Source organism: Lissotriton vulgaris, chromosome 6 (assembly GCF_964263255.1).
Source record: "Lissotriton vulgaris chromosome 6, aLisVul1.2, whole genome shotgun sequence".
Taxonomy (NCBI): Eukaryota; Metazoa; Chordata; class Amphibia; order Caudata; family Salamandridae; genus Lissotriton; species Lissotriton vulgaris.
This window is the reverse complement of record NC_141694.1, coordinates 114,202,784-114,228,750: the sequence shown is the minus strand read 5'-3', so window position 1 is coordinate 114,228,750 and position 25,967 is coordinate 114,202,784.

Here is a 25,967-nt window from a genome sequence, read left to right as displayed (position 1 = left end):
CGTATAGCCAGAGTATATAGAGATAGAATGGCCCTCGGAAAGGAACTGGCACGGTTTTGTTACAACTGCAGCAGGTAGTCTCTATCTCTGTAATTAAAATTGGGGGCGGAACAAGCTCCCTGTGTGCGATGTTGAAAATTTTAGAGAGGGCCTTGGGAGCCATCACCTTAGTGAGCCATTCTTCCAGGAATAACTCTATGGAGGAGCTTCTATTTTTTCAGGGAACCCCACAAAAGGTAAGTTATTCCTTTGAGTTCTCCCCTCTGAGTCCTCCGCCCTCTCGCGTAGGTACACCACCTACCTCTTTGGATCAATCACTGTAGCACTGAGGGACTTGACCTGGGATTGTAGTTTGTTAACATCCTTCCCGTTGGTGACCCCTCTGTCCCACACTTTCCGCAGATCAGCCACAGATTAAATTCTATTGACCATGTCATTACTGGTTGATTGGATGGCTTCGATCATATCCACCAGCATGGGGAGACCGTCATCCTGTCCATCCAAAGGCACCTGGTCATCACCATTATTGTCCTCACGTTGTACCGGTCCATGCACCAGCGGCTGTGCATAGTTGGAGAGTTTATTCGTTTGTGGCTTGTGTACTCTGTCCTTCCCCATGTTTGTGTTCGGCTGGGTCGCACTTCCCTCCGGGAGTATGGTCTGTACTGCCCTGGCTATCAGAAACCTGATGCACATGGGCCTCCCAACCGGACGTTCGAGAGACCGCACTCACTCTCCTCGTTTGGGTACCCTCCACTCCTTCACTGTCCCGCTGTCCATGCTAGTGCCATCAGGGACCCAGGTGCATAACAAAAGCTCCCAAAAATTGACCTGAGCCATCTTCTACTCCCTGTAAATCAAGAGACCCCCCAGAACAATGGCTCCCTCCTCACTGCAGGACGAAGGCAACAACACCCTATCAGCAGAGTACCAGGTATGTTGAACATCCCCCAAACTTAGGTATCTAGTCCTGCAGTCTGCAGCTCTGATGATGCCCCTTCCGTCTCCAAGCAGTCACTCCAAATTAGCCTGACACAGCAATAGCAGATTCCACCAGGCCGTGTCCCAGTGGGGCCTCGCCTTAGCCGCCTAGTATCCTCTAAGCATAGGCAAAATTTGCGAATTCACGTTCCGCGAATTCGCGGATTTCCCTCGAAATCGCAAAAAAATCCGCGAATTCGTGAATTTTTCCGCAAAATCGTGGATTGTTTTGCTATTTGCCCTGGAGTACTTTCTACTGGCTAATCCAGTAAGTGCTCCCTCATTGGGTAAATGTATAGTGCTTTTACTAGACTGCAGCTGCTTAAAGGGCCAGAAGATGTGTCTCCAGTGACCATGTATGCCTGTAACACAGGCACAGGCACACATGGTCATTGGAGACACATCATCTGGCCCTTAATGCAGCTACAGTGTAGTAAAAGCACTATGGGGCAGATTTACAAGCCGCTTGCGCCTCTTTTGCGCCGCAGTTGCATCACTTTTGTGACGCAGCGGCAGCACAAAAGATACGCCATGGTGCTGGGTATTAACAATGGGACGCATCTGAGAGATGCATCATGTTGTAAAGCCCTGCACCATCAGGAGGTGTTCCGGCGCAGGGGAGGGGGTTCCTGCGCAGGAACGTCTCCTAAAAGTGGCTGAGTGAAATCTACAAGATTTCACTCAGTCACTTTTAGACCAATGATGCTTCAAAACCCTGCGCCTGCTTGAAGCAGGCGCAAGGCTTGACGCAGCATTGGGGAGATAGGGCCCCCCTAGAGCATTGCTGGAGCTGCGTCGGTCTTGCGACGCAGCTCCAGCAATGCGCTGCTTTTACGGCACAGATGCGTGACGCATCTGTGCCATTTTTGCCACATGGTGCGCCGTATTGTAAATGTGGTGGACCATGGGTGGCGGAGCTGCGGTGCACAATATATGGCGCATCCCTGGGGATGCGACAGTTATTGTAAATCTCCCCCTATACATTTAGCCAACGAGGGAGCACTTACTGATTAGACAGTAGAAAGTACTCCAGTTGAGTAGAGGTATTGCACAAAAAGATGGCATCTTCGTGGACAAACAAACAGGGTGGGATTCATTCTGCTCCTGTTAGACTCGTTTTTTGTGCCCTTCTGCCCTCTGTCAGACTTGTTTATCCCTTGTTTTTCTGCCCTTCTGCCCTCTGTTAGACTCGTTTTTAACCTTTTTTTACTGCCCTTCTGCCCCCTGTTAGACTCGTTTTTTGTGCCCTTCTGCCCTCTGTTAGACTCATTTTTCCCTTATTTTTCTGCCCTTCTGCCCTCTGTTAGACTCGTTTTTTGTGCCCTTCTGCCCTCTGTTATTCCCTTGTTTTTGTGCCCTTCTGCTCTCTGTTAGACTTGTTTTTTGTGCCCTTCTGCCCTCTGTTAGACTCGTTTTTGTACCTTTCTGTCCCATGTTAGACTCGTTTTTTTGTGCCCTTCTGCCCTCTGTTAGACTCGTTTTTCCCTTGTTTTTCTGCTCTTCTGTCCTCTGATAGACTGTTTTTGTGCCCTTCTGCCCTCTGTTAGACTCGTTTTCCCTTGATTTTCTGCCCATCTGCCCTTTGTTAGACTGCTTTTTGTCCCTTTCTGCCCTCTGCATCACCACATCCTCACTCAGCGCTACCCCAGCATCACTCAGCACCACCACATTATCACTCAGCACCACCACATTATCACTCAGCACCATCACAGCATCACTCAGCACCACCACAGCACCACTCAGCGCCACCACAGCATCACTCAGCACCACCACAGCATCACTCAGCACCACCACATTATCACTCAGCACCACCACAGCACCACTCAGAACCACCACAGCATCACTCAGCACCTCCACAACATCACTCAGCACCACCACAGCACCACTCAGCACCACCCCAGCATCACTCAGCGCCATTCCAGTATTACTCAGCACCACCACAGCACCACTCCGCATCACCACAGCACCACTCAGCACCACCACAGCACCACTCAGCACCACCCCAGCATCAATCTGTGCAACCATTCAACAACAACTGGTTCAAAAATGTTCTCTCAATGTTTCAAGCTTTATTACAAATGTCACAAAAAGATGGTAATATTTTACTTCTGTTCTTGGATTTTCGTCACAATAAAATAAACTGAACATAATCTTCACAAAAGTTATTTACAAAAGTTTAAGCTATTGCCATTATAAATTAAAATCACTTTTATTGAAGTATTATTTATTTTAAAAAATTAAAAGCCATTGTAATTTGTAATATCAATACATCTAAGTCACGTAAATACAAAACATGTTGCATTACAAATGCTATAGGTGTCACATTTGCGAAAGTTATAACTATTGGCATTGTAAATGACAAAGCTATTAATTTAGCTATTTTCAAAACCAACACATAAATAAAACAAATTGCCATTTACAAGACCAATAGCTCAAACTTTCCTATTGCGAGACCTATTGCATTGCAAATGCTTGTTTTTATATCTGTCAGTTCTTCCTACTGAGGTTTCATTTTCGTGGCAGGCGCCTCATTGCCTACTTGTAACTATTCTCTGACCCTGCTTCAAGGGTCAGAGCAAGGTCAGAGAATAGTTGCAAGTAGGCAACGAGGCGCCAGGAAGCACTTACAGGCTTACAGCAGCAGGTGCCCAAGTTGAAGTTAATTTCTTTCTAACCCTTTTGTAAAAGGTTACAAAAAATTTGCTTCAACTTTTGTACCTGCTGCTGTAACCCTGTAGGTGCTTGGCTGAAAATTCGTCCCCGCTGATTCGCGGATTTAACTGCAAATTCCGCGAGCGGAACATGTGAGCTTGTATGTTCACTGCGGGGATCTGGGAACGCGACTCCAATTACATCATGCTGTCGGCACACTACCTCACTTCCCCTCCTTCACCGCTAGGCAGTTGCCGTGTACCTCCGTCTCCTGGTATGATGTCTCGGGGACAGCTGCAGCTTCTGTTATGTTCTACTATTCATGCCAGGACCACTGACATCACTCCCTGGAGATCCAGCTACTATTCCGATGAGCCCGGGCCTTACCAGTCGATCCTCAGGTCTCTCCGGCGTTCCAGTCCAGCCGCAGTCACTCACACAAGATGGCACCTCACGTCTCCCAAAACCTTGACCACCTCACTACATCGCTGTGCTGCAGTCCCCACTCGTCTTGTGTCCTGAACTCCACAAGCAGGGATCTACACCACTGTGTGCCACCGGTCTGTTGATTGCCAAGGTCAGGATTAAGAGGATGTTGGGATAATGCAGGCTACCGTGTGGAGCTCAGAAGAAAAGCGTCTTTTCGGCCATGTTCGTAAGCCACGCCCCATGCCACTCCACTCTATGATGTGCCACACCACACTACAACATGTCACTTCACTCTGTGGCATGCCGCTTTACTCTGTGATGCTCCATTCCATTCTACGACTCTCCACACCACACCACTATATGAAATGCCACTGCACTGTACGACACACCACTCGACTGTACACCACTCCAGTCTATACCACTCAAATGTACGCCACTCTACAGTATGCCATTCCAGGGTATGCCACTCTATTTCACTCCACTCAACTCTATGGCACTCTACTCTACGCCACTACATTCTATGCCTCTTCACTGTATGCTATGACACTGTATGCCACAATACCATACATCATAACACTCTATGTCACCACACTTGACACCTGGATACTCTATGACATGACACTCTCTGGCACTCCACTCTACTGTACTCCACTCTATGCCACTTCACTCTATTCCACTCTATGACCCTCCACTCAATGACAATCTTTGACGTTGTAATCCACTCTGCCACACTCTACCCATCTCCCTCTATACCACTCCATGCCACTTGACTCCACTGTAGTCTATGGCACACTACTCCACTCTACTCTGCTACTCCAATCCACACAACTCCACTCTAACACACTGTACAACATGCCACTGTACGACACACTACTACACTCTACTCCATGAGATGCCACTCCACTGTCTGCCACTCCACTGTACAAGACTCTATTCCACTCTATGCCTTTCCAGTCTACAGAAATCTACTCCACTCTACAACACTGCATGACATGCCACCTCACTCTACTATATAACACGCCGCTACACTCCATTCTACTGCACTCCACAACATTCTACTCCATTCTGTGCTCATGCACTCTTCGCGATTCTACTCTACTCTTAGACACTCTACGACACTCCAGTCCACTCCACTCTGTGACATGCCACTCCATGCCCTTCCACTCAGCTCTATGGTCATTTACTCTCCTCCACAACACTCCACCCTACTCCACAACATGTGTAGCGAAAACGTGTTCAAGGGGGCTGAAACAGGACTATCCTTATAGACTCCACTGTTTGCCTTACCGTCATGGTACGATGGAAAGCAGTAGAAAGACTACAGCTACCAGCATGCCAAGGGGCAAGATATGTGGAGAGTCTGGGCGGATCTTACATAAGCACCTCCTTCTCAATTGGAAGGTGCTTGTCAATCAACCTGTTACTGTCGGAATGGCGGATGGTGTTCCCCGCGGGATTTCAGCTTGAAGATTAGAGCAGTTTTCCTGATCGTATTACCGATGTTCTGGATACCTTGGGATCTCTCCTTGGATCAGTCCATCAGGTACTCTTGCGGAAAGAGCGCGGGCTCGCCTCCTCCACTTTTGTCAGTAACCGTGTATTTTAGAAAAGTAAAGCTGAGGTGCTTTTAAACTCACTGTTCAGCGTTTAAATTGCATGTGCGAGCGAAAAAAGTTATTGACTGAGAACGCGTCTGGGGAAATAGACACGTTCTTTACAATTCTTTTCAGTTGCCTTGCTTTGTTTACTCTACCGGTGATTGCTTTGATGAATGAGTTTTGATCACCGCATAATTTTCCAACTCTGCTGCTACAATTTCTCATGCGAAGCATCACTGCTCCTAATTACTGGATGGACAGTCCTTAGAACTTGTGTTGTGAATTAAACAACGCTCTCATTTCCTTTGAGGGAATTACTACCTGGTGTAATTGCTGTCTATTGGTGACTGTAAAAAATACAAGTGTTACTGTGGCCATTACAGACTACGTATTTTTTAAGAGTCCTTGCCAGAAAAGGAACCAATGAGTGGTACTGCACTACCTCTATTTTATTTGCTATTTTTGTTTTGATTCAAAAGTGTGCAAAAGTACCTTTTCTAGCTGTAAATAAATTCTGGTGAGTAGGAAGAAAGAACTTTTGAATTCAGTATTAGAAAAGAAGAAGACAGGTCTTATATCTAAGCATGGGCTGAAAATTTGTTCCGCTGGCGGAATTTGCGGATTTCTGCGATTTTGCGATCCGCGAATCTCGCGAAATCGCGGTAAAATCCGCAAATCAGCGTGGACGAATTTTCAGCCAAGCACTTACAGGGTTACAGCAGCAGGTGCAAAAGTTAAAGCTCATTTTTTGTAACCTTTTACAAAAGGGTTACAAAGACATTAACTTCAACTTGGGCACCTGCTGCTGTAAGCCTGTAAGTGCTTCCTGGCCACTCTTTGCCTACTTGCAAATATTCTCTGACCCTGCTCTGACCCTTGAATCAGGGTCAGAGAATAGTTACAAGTAGGCAATGAGGCGCCTGTCATGAAAATTAAACCTCAACAGGAAGCACTGGCAGATATAAAAACAAGCATTTGCAATGCAATAGGTCTCGCATTAGGAACGTTTGAGCTATTGGTCTTGTAAATGACAATTTTTTTTATTTATATGTTGGTTTTGAAAATAGCTAAATTAATGGCTTTGTCATTTACAATGCCAATAGTTATAACTTTCGCAAATGTGACACCTATAGCATTTGTATTGCAACATGTTTCGTATTTACGTGACTTAGCTGTATTGATATTACAAATTACAATGGCTTTTATTTTTTTTTAATAATTAATACTTACATAAAAGTGATTTTATTGTATATTGGCAAGAGCTTAACCTTTTATAGATAACTTTTGTGAAGATTATGTTCAGTGTATTTTATTGTGACGAAAATCCAAGAACAGAAGTGAAATATTAACATCTTTTTGTGACATTTGTAATAAAGTTTGAAACATTGAGAGAACATATTTGAACCAGTTGTTGTTGAATGGGTGCACAGATTGATGCTGGGGTGGCGCTGAGTGGTGCGGGGGTGGCGCTGAGTGGCGCTGTGATGGTGCTGAGTGGTGCTGTGGTGGTGCTGAGTGGTGCTGTGGTGGTGCTGAGTGATACTGGGATGGTGCTGAGTGATGCTGGGGTGGTACTGAGTGGTGCTGTGGTGGTGCTGAGTGATGCTGTGGTGGTGCTGAGTGATGTTGTGGTGGTGCTGAGTGATAATGTGGTGGTGCTGAGTGATGCTGTGGTGGCGCTGAGTGATGCTGTGGTGGCGCTGAGTGGTGCTGTGGTGGTGCTGAGTGATAATGTGGTGGTGCTGAGTGATAATGTGGTGGTACTGAGTGATGCTGGGGTAGTGCTGAGTGATGATGAGGTGATGCAGAGGGCAGAAAGACACAAAAAGCAGTGTAACAAAGGGCAGAAGGGCAGAAAAACAAGGGAAAAACGAGTCTAACAGAGGGCAGAAGGGCACAAAAAACCAGTCTAACAGAGGACAGAAGGGCAGAAAACCAAGGGAAAAACGAGTCTAACAGAGGGCAGAAGGGCATAAAAAACTAGTCTAACGGGGCAGAAAGGCACAAAAACGAGTCTAACAGAGGGCAGAAGGGCACAAAAAACGAGTCTAACAGAGGGCAGAAGGGCACAAAAACAAGGGAATAACAGAGGGCAGAAGGGCACAAAAAACGAGTCTAACAGAGGGCAGAAGGGCAGAAAAACAAGGGAAAAATGAGTCTAACAGAGGGCAGAAGGGCACAAAAAACGAGTCTAACAGGGGGCAGATGGCCAGAAAAACAAGGGAAAAACGAGTCTAACAGAGGGCAGAAGGGCAGAAAAACAAGGAAAAACGAGTCTAACAGAGGGCAGAAGGGCACAAAAAACGAGTCTAATAGGGGGCAGAATGAATCCCACCCTGTCCACGAAGATGCCACCTCTTTGTGCAATACCTCTACTCAACTGGAGTACTTTCTACTGTCTAATCAGTAAGTGCTCCGTCGTTGGCTAATGTATAGGGACAGATTTACAATAACTGGCGCATCCCTAGGGATGCACCAGGTATTGTGCACCGCAGCTCCGCCACCCATGATGCGCCGCTTTTACAATGCGGCGCACCATTTGGCAAAAATGGCACAGATGCGCCACGCATCTGTGCCGTAAAAGCAGCGCATTGCTGAAGCTGCATCGAGCTTGCGACACAGCTCCAGCAATGCTCTGGGGGGCCCTATCTCCCCAATGCTGCATCAAGCCTTGCGGCTGCTTCAAGCAGGAGCAGGGTTTTGACGCAGCATTGGCCTAAGAGTGACTGGGTGAATTCTTGTATATTTCACTCAGCCACTTTTAGGAGGTGTTCCTGCGCAGGAACGCCCTCCCCTGCGCCGGAACGCCTCCTGATGGCGCAGGGCTTTACAACTTGACGCATCTCTCAGATGCGTCACGTTGTTAATACCCAGCACCATGAAGCATCTTTTGTGCTGCCGCTGCGTCACAAAAGGTCTCGGTAGAGGGTGGCAGTGGAGAACCAGAGGGTGGCATGGGTGAACCAGAGGGTGGCAGTGGTGAACCAGAGAGTCACAGTGGTGAACCAAAGGCTGGCAGTGCTGAACCAGAGGGTGGCAGTGGTGAACCAGAGGGTGGCCTGGGTGAACCACAGGGTGGCAGTGCTGAACCAGAGGGTGGCAGTGCTTAACCAGAGGGTGACAGTGGTTAACCAGAGGGTGGCAGTGGTGAACCAGATGTGCTGTGATGAACCAGAGGGTGGCAGTCGCGAACCAGAGGGTGGCAGTGGTGAACCAGAGGGTGACAGTGCTGTACCAGAGGGCGGCAGGGGTGAACCAGAGTGTGCTATGATGAACCAGAGGGTGGCAGTCGTGAACCAGAGGGTGGCAGTGGTGAACCAGAGGGTGGCAGGGGTGAACCAGAGGGTGGCAGTGGTGAACCAGAGGGTGGCAGTGATGAACCAGAGGGTGGCAGTGGTGAACCAGAGGGTGCTGTGCCCATACACGACCGCATGGGTAACTTCGCCATGCAAGAGGCCCGCGAACAGCGAAAAGCCCCACAAACACGCAAAAATCCCCACGAACACGCAAAAACCTGCGAACATGCAAAAAACAAAAGTTCGTGGATTTTGCAGATTGCAAATTCGATTTCGCCCATACTTAGTTATATCTTCAGCGTTGTTATCCCCTAATGCAGTGTGGACATACTTCCAGGTACCGACCAGTTCTTTCGACCAGACCTTGAGGGAAACACAGACCTTACAGCGAGTTTAATATTTTATCCACTTCCCTTTTCCTCTGGGTACAAATCCACACAGAAGGATTGCCTTCCTCTGTTGGGGGTTGTGCTTGGAGGAATTGGGGGGCATATCTTCAGTCATCGTCTCTGCCGGTCACAAGAAGAAGGTTAGTGACGTTTATCTATTCTTGGGCTACTGGCAATCTCGACACATGTCACTGCACTATACACAACTCCCCTCCACTCTAAGACACTGTATGACATGTCACTCTATGACAACCACTCCACTGTACTCTACAACATGCCACTCAACTCTAGGGCACTCCAATCTACTCTGTTCCACTCCAGGCTACTGCACTCTATGCTCCTCTATTCTATGATATTATACTCCACTCTATACCACTCTATGACACTATACTTCACTGTGCGACACTCTAAACAGCTCCATCTATGCCACTTAATGCCCTTTTCCCCATTTTACTCTATGACATACTATTCCACTCTACGCCACTCCACTCTAACACACTATACAACATGCCACTCTATGACACGCCACTCCACAAGACACCACTCCACTCCACGCCATTCCAGTCTTCTCCACTCCATGCCATTCTAGTCTATGCCTATCTACTCCACTTTACACTCCACTTTACTCTTCAATGTGCCAGTCTACTCATCATCACTGCACGCCACGTCACTGTACTCCGCTGAATGGCACAGCACACCACTGTGTGACATGGCACTCCACTCTGCGATACACCACTCCACTCTGCGATACTCCACTCCACTCCACACCACTTCCCACCGGTCCACTCCATGACATGCCAGTCTACTATACTCTACAGAATGCCACTCCACTCTTCACCAGTGCACTCTAGAACACTCACTCTATGCCTCTACGCTCTACTCCACTGCTCCATTTCATGGGACTCCTCCCCACACTACGACACACTGCTCGACTCTGTATTAAGCCACTCAACTTTATGGCATACCCCTACACTCTACAACATGTCACTCCACTCTACAACATGCCATTCAAACCTACAACATGCCACTACAATGTTAAGCAATTGCCTTGTACGCCCCTCTACTCTATGCCCCTTCACTCTTAGATACTCAACAACACTCCACTCTATGACAATAGACTTAGAAGAAGTGTGGCTCAATGGTTAGAGTGGCAGACCCTGATGCAGAGGTCTTGCCGGGACCAGGGTTCAATTCCGCGCCTCGGCGGGTCTTGGGCTCAAAAATTCCACGGACCTGATAATTCTCGCCTCAGTGCCTATTCCAATCATGGAGTCCCACTCTGCAACTCTGGGAAATAGCTTGCTTAATCTCCACAACGGCCCCCACAACACTAGGGATGCCTGGCCTCCACCTTGGGGGTGCCCAGGAGTGGACGCCTCACAGGGAAAGCCAGGATGGGTTCCACAGCGGTATTCGTACAAGCGCCTTGAGACCCTTGCCGGTGAGTAGTGCGCTATACAAGTATCAATTTTACTCTCCTGCCATCTACAACATTCCACTCAATGGCACTCCACTCTGACACTCTACTTCACTTTATGCCACTCTACTCTACAACACTGTACTCCATTGTATGCCACTCTACGGCACTCCACTTGACGACAATCCACTTAATGACACTCCACTCTACTCCACTGTATGACACTCTACTCCACTATACGACCCTCCACTGCACTCCACTCTACTCTACTCTGTGCCACTGTATGACACTTTATGCCACTGCGCCCACTCTATGCCACTCTGTCACCTCTCTCTATGACACTCTATGCCACTCCACTCTACCACATTCAACAACATCCTACTCCACTCTACAATACTCCACACAATAGCACTGTACTTTACTGTACAACACACCACTCTACAACACTGTACTTTATGACACTCTCCTCTCCTCCACACTACTCTATGACACTACACTCACCAAAACTACACTCTATATCTATGGCACTGTACTCCACTCAATGCCCTTATATTACACTCTACTCAACTCTCCACTCTACAACACTCCTCTGTAGGACATTCCACTGTAAGACACTTCAATGTATGACACTCCACTGAATGCCACTCCACTCTATGACCTTCCACTGTATTCTACAAAATGCCATTACCCTCTACTCCACTTTACTCCACTGTATGTACTTCTATTCTATGCCACTGTAACCCACTCTACAACACTCTCCTCCACTCTACTGTATGACACTCCACTCTACGACAATCTACTCTACTGTACTCCACTATATGCCATTCCAGTCTACATCACTGTAGTCCACTCAATGGCAATCTGCAACACTCTACTCGACGATGGTCCACTCCATGACACTCCACTTGATGACACTACACTCGACAACACTTCACTCGTCAGCACTCCACTCTATGATTTTAAGCACATTTTTATAAAAGATTGAAATCTAATGAAAAAATAATAGGTTAAGGCTAAATTATAGTTAAAAATTTTATTAGCTTTGTGAATACAAAATCAACTTAAACTACTCGAACATTTGAAATTCTAAAGTTGTGTTTATAGCTTCAACAATATGAAATGGTATAAGCTTGCACGGGGAAAGCTCAAGTTATAGTTCATGTAGTTTCGCTAGCTAGTTGACAAAAGTTTACGGAGGTGCATGAGTCATAATACATTTCGACTGGGGCAGAAATTATAACTCTAATTTATTACTATAACTTAAGAGTTAATAATGGTTGTGTAGTTTAAGTTGGTTTTGTATACAAAAATTAATAACGTTTTTTCTAACTGTAACGTAGCCTTAACCTTTGGTTTTATCATTGAAAATACATGTAAATATATGTGTGTGTATACATATATTTGCATGTGTGTTTCTTTTCTTTCAAAGTCAATAACCTTCTTTCTTATTTGTGTTTTTGCATGTTTTCTGCACGAATAAATCACTCGCTCAATTAATCTTGTATGCATTCTGCCACTAAGTGTTTCACTTATCCCATAATAAATGTTAAACTACAAATACTGGGATGCAATAAAAAAGCAAGGAAATTACTGGATGGATTACTTATACAAGGACCTAATAAACTTGTAAGGTCTATGCAGAAGGTGTACCAGGGCTCTCAAGTTACTCAGGTTTATTTCGCTTATCCGGGCCAAGATTTTTCTTTGTATTCTGGCACTTGTGGTTCTGATTTTCTAAAGGGATAAAAAGGACAACACACACTAGAATCACAAGAAAACCCTTGGACTAAATTGCCTTGAGAGCTTTGGGTGAAATTCTAAAATGTGTGTCTTCAAATATTTTCTGAACATCAGAGGTCATAGGGCATGCCTTTTGTGCAGAGGAAGGCTACACATAATTCTGGCTGCATGATTGCATAAGGAGTATTTTAGTCCCCCCCCATGCCTCCCCATGCCTCCCCCCACCGACAATGAGTATCTATTACTCAGGATGATCCCCTTCAGTACAACAACGTGCTTTCAATTCTGGAAAATTTAGAACAATGCAGTTATCTATTCCTTTACTCGTTGGCATGCATACAATAATAGCATTTTGCAAATGAGTAACATAATGGCTGCATATTTCACTTTCTCCAATGCATGTTCAACTGTTAGGTTATACTGTCGCAGAATGTTCTTCACTTTCTATTGAAGTTAACTAAATGTAAAGTATGCAACCTAATTAAACACAGATTTTCATCATTAAAATGCTTTGCTTTGCAAAATAGGCAAACGAGATGCTTACACGTAGAAAGTGTGGGTTAATAAACCACACTTAAATTAAAACTACCCTTTTCACCTTCGACAGTTTATTTGTCTCAACCTTGCAACGTTGGATTTCCAAGGCTTAATTGGGCTATTTAAAGCCTTATAATTAGTAGCTAAAGAAAGAATGCAAAAATAAACAGTGTGCACACTTTTGCTATAAACATCAAGTACGCTGTGGCATTGAAATAAAAATACAAATCTTAAATCCTTATTAAATAATCAAAACTTCTATCGACTTGTCAGATTTTGCCGCAAAAGTTTTCCTAATCAATAACATAAAAAAACATTAATGCCTTACTTAATACAGCACATGTACCGCACACAGATATATGAACCGTTAATCATTTGTCATGTTTTCCCCTCATAATCTGGATTGCAACCCTTTCCTGGGTGCCATTTCACTTTACTTTGCATTCTGTTCTCGAAAGACCTAAAGAACCTCTTATTCGAAACAACAAGACTCTCTGCGGCTGGGTAACCACCACCAGCTTGGTTCTAATAGTTTCCAATGGTATGTTTAATCTGTATTCAATATGAAAAAAGATGGTAGGATGCACACCGATGTACTCGAAATGTAATCAAGCTTGTCTGTTTCAGCAGAACTGTAGCGGCGTGCAAACGTGCTTCGCGCTCCGCCCAATCAGCGCTGTGCATATAGAACGAAAAGCGAAGGAACCATCTTTAGATCCCTATTCAAGATGCACAACCAGTTTATCACTCAATGAGTCCAATGAATCAAAATTGATGAGTTTACTTTTTAATCCTCACTGCTTACACGTGACGTTTCTCCTTGTTTTCCATTTAAATGTTCTCAATTTATTTTACCCAATGCCATTGTTATACAACGTTCTCCATAAAAACACAGGAACAAGGTCTATTTCCACATGTCGTGTCTTTATTTATAAGAACCCAATGCATTTCGGGATACTTCCCTTCATCAGGGGTGTCACGTTTCTCCTTGTTTTCCATTTAAATGTAATCAATTTTGTTTACCCATTGCCATTGTTTAATCTGTATACCTGTACATTTTTTTTCTTCTTTCTTCATGACCGAGGCCTCATCTTTCATTTTGATAGGCCACAGCCTTTCCTCATCTCCCATCAAACAGACCTTTTTTAGCCCAGTTTTGGAATATGCCTCTGCTCTGGCCAGTGAGTGAATTCATACTCTACTTCCGAGGAAAACCAACTGCACTACTCCTACACCCAAAGCTTCCAAATGGCCCCACACAGTGACTTGCAGTTCACATCACCAGCGCTTTGCATTATGGGATTTTGATGCCCATAGTTCAAATGTGCTGGTAGGAATGTTGCATGAAACTCTCTTGATAGCTCGGTTTACCATTGCGTGGCAGGCTATACACCTGACAATCACATTTCCTCAATGGCGACTCCATGTCCAATCTCACTTCGGCTTGCTGCATTACGTATACACGGTTGTACGATGGCACAATGCTGGTAAATACATCATATGCCTTTGCCTCGAATTTTTAAGCACGCGTTTTTTTACAGCGATTATTCATTTACATCGCATGCCTATACCACGCATTTTTTTTATTTAAAAACAATGTATTTGCGGGGGGGGGAACCTCCCACCCCCAAAAGTACCTTTAATTTGTGGTATTAGCATGCGATGTACGTGCATAATCGAGGCAAAAAAATGCGTGCTAAAAAATGCCAGGCAACTGCATGCGATTTATTTCCCTTGTTGTAAAGGCTGTTTCTCCGTATACACGCCCATGCATTGTGCGTCCTATTTTGGGTGCAGCTGTTGCTATTTAAAGTCTCCTTTCCATAAATTGAAAAGCTCCCTTAATTTTACCCAACATCATAACTCTCAACCGGCTCCATGTCATGAGGGTGATCTTCAGCCTCGTCAGCTTTTCACCAAGCAGACCATTGCATGCTGAGATTTCACATTATATATATGGGTGTACATTTCAAGCCATACTAAGGAATGTCCTATTACGTATGGTAATCTTCATTACTCCGGGTCCCGTAGTCCTCAACACCTTCGAACACAATTGAGATTTACATATCTCCGACAGAAAAAAAGAAAGAAGGAATGCTGGACCTACCCCCACCCCCTCTCCCGCCGGGAGTACAAAAGGGTACAAGTCCCAGCATTCCCTCTGAAATACCAAGCCCAAGATGAAGGCCGGCACACAAAGGGAGGGAGGGAGGGAAGACACGAAGGTGTCGAGGACTACGGGACCTGGAGTAATGAAGATTACCATATGTAATAGGACATTACCCCCAGGTCCCTCCGTCCTCGACACCTTCGAACACAATTGAGACATACCAAGCAGCAACCCGGCATTCATCCACAAGAAAAAAACACAACAAACCACCAGGACAGCACAGAAACCCAGAGATTTATTGGAAACACAGAAATCAAGGGCAAGCACAACCCAACACCCCCAAAGCAAAACCGCCCTCCACACCCAGCAAATTGGGAAGGCGATAATGCCGGATGAAAGTATTGGGAGAAGCCCAAGTGGCAGCCCTACAGATCTCAGAGAGAGGAACACCCCGGACCTCAGCCCAAGACGCCACCACCCCTCGAGTAGAACGACCCTGGACACCCACCGGAGGAGGGGAACCAGAAACAGAGTAGGCCAAAGAAATGACCTGCTTCAGCCATCTACTAATCGAGGCAGAGGAAGCCTTGCGGCCACGGGAAGCAGCCCCAAAGGAGACAAAAAGGGAATCTGAAACACGAAAGGCAGAAGTGCGCGCCAGATACACACGCAGAGCCCTGCATACATCCAGCAAGGACCAACAAGGACCCCCCGGGGAATCATAGTCAGGGCCCAAAGCAGGTAAGACCAACTCCTGGGCCCGGTGAAACTGAGAAGCGACCTTGGGCACGAAAGCAGAATCAAGGCGAAGAACCACCCCACCCTCCGAAAAGGACAAGAAAGGCTCACGCGCCATCAAGGCCCCCAACTCCCCAAGGCAGCGAGCAGAGGTGATGGCCACCAGAAACACCACCTTCAAGGTAACAAACTTCAAGTCTACGTCCGACAAGGGCTCAAAAGGAGGATCCAGCAAAGCCCAAAGGATCAAAGGCAAATCCCACAAGGGAAAGGAAGGCCTGGACACAGGACGAGAAAGGGAAAACCCACGGAGAAGACGAGAAACCAAGTCCTCATCATCTGACAGGGACCCCCACGGGGAACGAAAAGCCCTCACAGCCGCCCACTGAGCCCGCAAAGTGGACACAGCCCAACCCCTCTCAAAACCTTCCCACAAAAATTGAAGTACAGTCTGCAAGGAACACAGCAAAGGGGAAAGGCCCAACCCCGCACACCAATGACTGAAATTACTCCAATGACGACCATAAGAACGGAGGGTAGAAGGTCTACGGGAACCCTGAAGAGCCACAGCTAAATTCTCCGGGAAGCCACGTCGCCGCCACCCCTGCCTCTCAACCTTCACACCGACAGCCGCAACCGGATAAGAGACAGGTAAGGGGACGAACGCAGGGGAGACGGGGACAGGGGGAGAAACCAAAGGCCCTGGATCGCCAACAGACGAACCGTCGGAAACCAAGACCTCAGAGGCCAAAAGGGTAGGACCACAACCACATCCCGAGACTCCAGACACAAGCGCGCCAGAAACCGAGGAATCAGCGCCAGGGGAGGAAAGGCATAAAGCAGGCGCGGGGGCCAAGGAACCGACAGGGCATCCACCCCCCAACAACCCTCCTGCCGGAATCGGGAGCAGAAGCAAGACAGCTGCGCATTCTGCCGGGAGGCACAGAGGTCCAGAAAGGGACGCCCATACCTCACGCACACAAGCCGAAACGCAACCCGGGTGAGAGACAACTCCAATGACCCCGGAAAGCAACGACTCAGGGCATCCGCCACAAAGTTGTCCACTCCCCGAATGTGAATCGCCGTCAGAGACAGAAGGTGACCCTCCGCCCAACAGAACAGGGGAACAACCACAGCGTTCAGAGAGGCCGAACGGACCCCCCCTTGATGGTTCAGATACGCCACAGTCACCACATTGTCGGAACGCACCAGAACGTTCCGACCCAGGAGCAGGGCACGAAACCCCATCACAGCCCGACAAACCACCGACAGTTCCCTCCAGTTGGAGGAGCGGCGATACTCCAGGATGGACCAACGACCCTGAAGGGACTGAGACCCCAAGGTCGCCCCCACCCCAGGGAGCTCGCATACGTAGTCAAAACCAGAGAAGGGGAAGGCTGCAGAGGAAGACCCCGAGACAGATGCAACCCAGTCGACCACCAAACAAGAGTCGGGAGGACCACGGGAGACACAGGCAGACAGAACCCCAAATTCCCAGACACAGGAACCCAATGGGACAGAAGATAACTCCACAGGGGGCGCAGGCGGAACCGAGCCCAAGCCACCGTGAAGACAGTCGCCGCCATCAGACCCATAAGCCTCAACCAGAGGCGGACCGGAAAACAACCCCCTGCCCGAAACAGCCGAGCCAGGGAAACCAGGGTCAAGACACGAGGGACAGGCAGGAACACACGGTTGAGGTCCGTACGAAACCGGGCCCCAAGGAACACTAAGTCCTGAGACGGGGACAACTGACACTTCGGGATGTTGATCAGGAACCCGTGCCAACACAATGCGGAGCAAACCAACTCCTGCGCCTCCAACAACAGGACCCGAGATGGAGCATGAATCAACCAGTCGTCTAAGTAGGGGTACACCATCACCCCCTGAAGATGAAGCCAAGCCACCAAGGGAGCCACCACCTTCGTAAAAACCCTCGGGGCAGACCGCAGACCGAAGGGCAACACACGAAACTGGAAGTGACGCCCCTGAACACAAAACCTCAGGAAGCGACGGGACCGAGGATGCACCGGGACATGGTAGTAGGCATCCTGCAGATCCAGGGTACACATGAAGTGACCCGGAAGCACCAAAGGAATCACCCGCTGCAGAGTTTCCATGCGAAAGGGAATCTTTAGAACCCACCGGTTCATGACTCTCAAATCCAGAACCAGGCGGTAACCCCCCGTAACCTTGGGCACAAGAATTATCAGGGAATAAAAGCCCGACCCTACCTCCGCCGGAGGTACCTCCTGAATGGCCCCCTTCAGAAGAAGAGCCTCCACCCCTTGAGAGAGATGACCTCATTTGGACCGGCAAGCAGGCCAGGGAGTCGGGCGGACACCGGAATCTGGAGGGGGAACTGAGAACTCCACCACATAACCCTCGCGCAAGATGTCCAACACCCAAGCGTCGGAACAGGACTGAACCCAGGCATACAGGAAGAAGTGCAACCGCCCTCCTACCACCAACCCAGGAACCACAGCCAAAGAGTCAGGAACGAGGCTTAGCAGGAGGAGGGGACCTAGCCTTACGATCCGGACCCCGACCAGAAGAAAACCTCCCCTGGCCCTTCCGAAACTGCCTACGAGAAGAAGGGCGGAAGAAAGGCCTAGGCTTAAAGGGAGCAGGGGCAGCATAAGAAGCCTTAAAAGAAGAAGAGTGCTTCTTCTCCTTAAACAGCTTGTGCAATTTGTCTTCCAACTCCCCGCCAAACAGCATAGAATCCTGGAAGGGCATACGCAGAGCACAAGCCTTCTGCGCAGAGTCCGTCTTCCAGTCCTTCAGCACAAGACTGCGCAGAGCCGCCACACAAGCACCGCCTGAGAGGGCAGATGCCCGCACCACGTCAACACCTCAAAAGAGACATCAGAAAGCAGTTCTACCTGACGCTCTATGTGTCCCAGAAGAGGGGAACAGTCCGTGGCATCATCCACAGACTGATAGAGGGACTTAATGTCACACAGCAAGGACTGCGACACGTAAGTACCATAGACCCCAGCCCTCAAGGCCAGATGGGAGCCAGAATACACCTTCTGGAGAGCCCCGTCGGCCTTCTTTGTCCACCGGATCCTTCAGCACAGCATCCTCCGACAAGGAAGTGCGACCCACCAAACTCGCCACAAAGGAGTCAACAGGGATCGAGTCCGGGAGCTCCGTAGCCATATCCTGCAGGGGGTAAAGGCGGGCCATAAACCGTGGAACCAGAATACGATCCGGATCAGCCCACTCATGCTTCAGAACTTCCTTAATAAAAGGATGCACCGGGACATCCACCGTGGCAGAACTCTGAAATTGCCGCAGCAAAGAACCACCAGACGTACTGGGAGTCGCCACATCCGTGAAACCCATGTTCTCCTTGACATGCTGCAAAATCTCAGGAAGAGCGTCCTTGTCAATATACTTCCCCTTGAGGTCAGAGTCACCGGCCACCGCAGACTCATCACCAGAGGAATCAGATGACACAGGAGCAGAAACAGCCCTCTTGCTGCGAGCCCTGCCAGCACCCATCTCAGTGATGGTCTCCCGAATCAAGCGCTTCAAGCGCGCATCAACACCCCCACCATGGCGCCGGGACCTGGCAGGAGAAGAAGAACGAGAGGAACTGGACGAAGAGGAAGAAGACCTCTCCCTATGACTCCTCTTCTTAGAACATTTGCCCATTCTGAAAATGAACAGAAGACCAACAGCACGACAGAACAGCAAAAGGAAATAGCACCCAAAACCGCTATGCGGTACTCACCACTGCCCCGCGTTTTTGAATCTGCCACAAAACCGCTGGGACAGGAGCGCCTGACCGCCCTCAGGACGGAAGTCAGGCAGAGGAAACCGGAAGGCATCAACACCCAGCAGCCAATCCGGGACCGCACAGGAGGCCACGTCCCCCAGTAAGCCCGGCAGACCAGGAGGGGCGGCCATCGGGCGAACGCCAAGCCCACGCGGTGCAAACACCCTCGCGCGGCCATTACAAGCGCAAAACAGCCCCCCCGCCACTCCCCCCAAGCCCGGCAGGGGGGGAGAGGCCAAAGATCCAGAAGAACGAATCCAAAAGGCAAGTCCAGCGCGGGAGCGTCTTCAAGTTCCTCGCGCTTCAATCCTTCCTGTCAGAATGACAGAAAAAAAGAACAGAGGGAATGCTGGGACTTGTACCCTTTTGTACTCCCGGCGGGGGGGGGGGGGTAGGTCCAGCATTCCTTCTTTCTTTTTTTCTGTCGGAGCATATGTAAATCTCAATTGTGTTCGATGATGTCGAGGAAGGAGGGACCTGGGGGTAATGGGCACCAATGGTGGAGTCAGACAGAGATACCACCTGTTACCCTGGTTTATCCTTTGTGTCTTGAATCCCCATCAATTTCCTTGCTACTCCTGGCAGGTCTGCCGCTTTTCCGCCCGGTTAGCAAGTTGACCAGGTTTAATATAGTTTGATATAGTGGCGTTGTGGGGGGCGGTGCTGAGTGCACCACCCGCCACAATGACAGGAATGTAGGATGCGCCCGCCACTGTGGCGGGCGCATCCTAATTGCCCCCACGTGACCCCCGCCCAAACGGTATGTGGTCCTGTTTCCAGATAGGGTGGCGGGCGGTCCTAATGACCCCCTAAGTCACAGCAAAATCTTTAAGAATCTAACCCAGAAAAACTAGCTGTTGGTGTGCACAACAAAAGGTTTCAGATCATCCCTTCAAAGATAAATTGGCTCCAAAGAGACAGCCCCTGTTTGGAGGACCATTTAATAAAGACGGTGTTTCATCTTGTTCTGTTTTTCGAGCCAACAGCCCCAGGCAAGCTGTAGCTTCAAATTTCCAATTTTAAGTGCAGGCCTACAAGAGCTTGATGAATTAGCTTAAAAAACTCTCATGAGTTACATTGACAGCTTCATCCCTAAATTATGAAACTAAAATAACAAAAACATTTCGGGTCCATTTCACAAAAAAATTGCTGTCACTTATTATTGTTGTACTCCCGGCTAGCTCCTAAATTCTCAGAGTAAGCTAGAAGTACTCATGTCTTACTCCTGGAATACACAACTAAGTCAGAATTACTAGAAGACTAAGTCTCACATACTCACAGAAAAATATTTGTTAATCAGGCCCCTGATGTATTGTGTTACCGTTAACATGTATCTTTAAAGTGGACTGGCATACCTAAAACAGCCTCTACTCCCAGTGCATAGTGCACTAGAAAGAACCCTATAATTACCTATGTAGCAGCAGTATTTCAGGTGAAGACGTGTTAGTGAGATGCCTCAAAAGGTGCAGTGAATATTATATAGTTTAAAACCTACTTGCAAGATGTAAATGTGGGAGTGTATATCTGAATGGATTCACAAATGGAGAATGGTTCCTTTAAAGTGAGTGTGCTATGGTTAGAATGCAGGAGGGAAAGGCAATATAAATTCACTGGCCCACCACAAAAGTGTAAGTTAGGCTGCAGGATGGTGCATCCTTTAAAGCAGGCACCCACATTTATTCATATAGTATAGCTGGTCAAACGGGCTTAAATTTACACATATCCAGACTTGAACTAAGTCACACAGCACACCCACATTCCATTAACTAGAATTGCAAGGAAATCACACATAAACCAAAGGAAACAGAGTATACCACTTGCATGATAACGGTGTAAATGCAAGTGGAAAACCGAATATTTTCAGCCAGGCATCATAAAGACAACATAGCACACATGAGGATTAATATACATGAAAAGAAATAATTTAATTGTGTGACGGAGGGCATAATTATAAGTATGGCAGTCCTACCAACGCCACCACTGCGGGTCCGCTTACATCATTTTGAGTATCACGGTCAGACCACTGCCTCCAAAGGGACCCAGGATCCTGCAGCAGTGTTGACATGGGAAGTAATATGATGGTGGTGCTGATGCTGTCACTGCCGAGCATATTGGGACTTGCCTCTCCTGCCCTTTTCATAGCAGGGAGCCTGCAATGAAAATGGTGGCAGAGATGCAGGTAAGGGTTCCCTGGCAGGGCCCGTTGCCGCATCTGGACATTGGGGTACTTGCGGTGGGCACACGTTGTGCCCCCTTACAATTGCAACTTCCTTCCTGCATGGTGTGGCATGCACAAAATTGTGCATGCCACACCGTGCAGCAAGGTGCAGTCAGCTCTCTCACGCAATGGTCTGCATGTTGGGCTCTCCTAGGAGTCTAAAATACCACCGCTGTGAGGCCGCCACCGCACCGCCCGCCCTGGTTTCAACTCCGAATCCATAGTGTTGGATAAAATATATGTACTGTCATTCACAACAAATTATGTGTAGTTTGCCACATGAATAGATAGAACTTCCTTCATTTGTAAATAAAGGGGTGGTCCTTGAATGCGTCAAATATCAGTACCTCATAAGTGTAAACTAATTACATTAGGGTGGCACACTATAGACATATAAAGTAATATGTGCTATCAGTGCTGTACATCTCATACCTCAAAATCCTAACCACTCCATAAACCACAGCATAACGTTCATACTTCAGTTGAAATGGGGTACGCCATTTTCACAGTTCCAGCAAAAAAGTGAAATAAAGTAAAACACCTGGAGCCAAATAGGTTAACTATCCAGATGCAGAAACGTTAACCACTAATTGGTTAAAAACTACTATTATGTCACTTACTAAATATATCCGATCACTAAATATGGCACTTTTTTTTAAAAGAAACTTTTCATATTGCATTCTTACAATCATGTGCTGTATGACCGCATTCAAATACCTGCAAACAATAACTGGCATAAGTCTTGTAATATTTAAGAAACTCATTTCACTGGACCGGACACTGTTCACAAACTTTAAGAACAGAAACATTAAAAAAATGACAAAACTGTTAAAAACTGGGTTGTTGGCTTTGGGTGGTAGTCAAGCAGCAGCCATAATACTTGTCAGGTCAACCACAGAAACTCATTAACTTGACATTTGCTTCATCCCCTCACCCTATCATCCCCTCCCTTGACTCCTGCTTATTGGGGCTGTAACCCCATACGAAGGGAGACAAACACTTACCGCTTTTCATTGACCTGGCCTTCCCTCTGTTTAAACCAAACATTGCCATGGCATGGAAATCCCCCGCCACTCCAAAGGTTCATAGCTGGCTTTGGGCATTGTTGAAAGGGACCAGATCCGATGCACACACTTTCCGATTGCTCCACATTGGGGGAGATTCCCCCACTGGAGGTGAGGAGTGGGAGACATTCTTGATTGCATTTCAGGCCAAGAATGATGAACTTCCACCATGAACTCTCAGACACTATGTACTCCCACATTAGTAACATCATTGGTCACCACTCTGTTGATCTCGTTGGCACTCTCTCTCATGCCTGGGGCTGTCTCACCTCAACCCTACACCTGCTGACACCCCAACATAATTCTTCCTCAGTGTGTTACACCAAGTTCCCACTGCTGCCCCCCGGATGCCTAACCTGCTCACCATTTCCTCACTCACCACATAGCTGGTGACCATCACATTTGCTTACTTGTTTTCCTTTGAAATAATATAAATTTTACAGGACTAGCCAGTGCAATCCCTTACTGCTGCTGGCATGGATAGATAATGCAGATCCTAAGATCTTCACTCAACAAGCTTCATGGACCATCAAGCACGCACATGGTTATACTGTTGTTCCCGAATTCTCCCCCAGGCTTACCCCTTCCTGTACCTCTCCCCCTCTAAATCTCTCCAGATGTCAATGAACCATGTACACGATTCGTTGGTCTGCACATAGCACATGTTTGATAACCAACATGATGTTTACCATGATAATCCTTTGTATGTGAAAGCACCACAATGTATGCTCCGCTATTACTTGGTGGTCATGATGTCTTGTATTGTTAATAAATACATATTGCAAGAACAAGAGAGAGCGTCCACTGTAATGCTAAGTTCCTGTCGGGCATCGCGGATGGTTTTTGCTGGAGCTTCCCATTGGTGGTCACTGCGGGCTGTCAATGCTGTTGCACAAAGTGCATATCTCATGGTGACCAGAGTTTCTTGTTGGCAATCAGCACAGGCAGCATGATCTTTCCGTAAATGGGCCTGTTAGCCCATGAAGAGCCCAAAACATCAGGATTTCTCTTTTTATTCAAGGATGAGATCAACTGATGCCAGACCAATGGTCCAGGACCTGAGAGACACCTCTTAGGGATAAGGCACTCACTCCAACAGAGGTCAACGGCGCTCAGGCTAATCGAGTTTCAGGTCTAAGTAGCAGGTCAGTAAGCTGACCCTTGCAGTCACTTCAACATGGGATGAAGGGTGGAGGTTTAGTCTTCCTTTTCAGCAAGCATGGCAGGCCACCCGCAGCAGGACATCCTTCTTCTGTAGTATCCACAAGACCAGGACTGAAACAAAGGGTGGGTCTGAGAGTCTCCTATTTATACCTGGTGCACACTTTGAAATGAGAGAAGCTTTAGTAGTGTCCACCTACAGAGGTGTCTAGAATTCCCTGTCTCCCTGACCTGGCCACAGTCTGTCTGGAAGCGCAATAGGCTTGTGTGTTAGCTGAGATAGTGTCTTTAAACTGAAATTGTGGTAGGTAGGCCTGCAACAAGTCGAAGAAGGCCCATCGTGCCAACATCCGGACCATCCTTTGAAACTGTGTAGGAGGAATACACAAAGGGCAACTGTCAACTACACATAGTCATGTCACCCAAGAAACAGTCTGCAAGCACTCAAACATCAGGACAAGAAAATGCCAACTTTCGAAAAGTGGCATTTTCATAATTATGACATAAACCCAACTTTACCATTAAATAAGGTTTAAAGTTACAATTCCTCAGACACCAAACGTGTCTTTCCTATCTGCTCCCAATCAAACATTATCACTTATTAAATGTAATAAGGAAACACAATGTTATCCTATGAGAGAGATAGCCCTTGCAATAGTGAAAAACAAATTTGAGAGTTTTTCACTACCAGGGCATGTAAAACATTATATAACATGGTCAATATTTCAAATACACTGCACCCCACCCTACGGGCTGTTTAGAGCATACTCTAGGGTTGGAGTGTATATATAATAAAATTGAAGTTTTAGGCCTGCCAAAAGCTTTATTTTGACAGGTCCAAATGGCAGGTTAAACTGTACACACAAGCTGCAATGGCAGACCTGGGGCATGTTTTAAAAGACTACTTAAGTGAGTGTCACAATGAATGCTGCAGGCCCACTAGTAGCATTAAAATTACTTCCCTCTGTACATTTTGTATCACTTTACCAGGGATTTACAGGTAAATAAATGTGCCAATTGAGTGTAAGACAATTTTAGAATGTTTGTGGGAGCGAGCACAAGCACTTTAGCACTGTTTAGCAGTGGTAAAGTACACAGAGTCCTACAAGACAACTAAAAATGGGTTCAGAAAATAGGAGGGTGTAGACAAAAGGTTTGGGGATGACCCTGCAGAAAGGGCCAAGTCCAACAATAACTAATATAAAAGGGTTGACAACAATAAATAAACACCAACACTTAATTATACTTTCAATACCATAATGTGTTACCTTCATAACATAGTTCTGAACACAAAACATAAACCATGGAAACATATATAAATATATATAAAACATTTGAATACATATCATGGGCTAATAATGTTGAATGCTCATAGAACTTATACCCAATAATTGAAAGTTTATCTTTTTTTACCAAATATGGCCCTATGATTACATCCATATTAAAACATCATACGGTATGTTCAACTTTAAGATGTAAGGATGAAAGGCGTAAAATGCACATCCTAAAGATTCCAATCTTGATAATCCAAAAAATAATCTAACTTTTTCTTGATTGAGTGAATTCTTTTTGTATCAGAAGTAAAGATCTTTATACAAAAGTCAGATAAGTAAAAAATTAACATTTAATAAAACACAACCCATAAAAAATGTTCTACTTGAGATAAAACATAAATGTATGTTAACATTTCTTTAAATATAATAGCAGAATTCCAAAGTTAATTTGCATCTTTCCCCTGCAGAGAATTCTGCCTCAATTAAAACTCTCCCAATTTATGGTTTTCCTCCCACTGACTAGTTACTATTAACTATTTAAAACATTTCCATGGGGATTCATTTTACATCATTTTA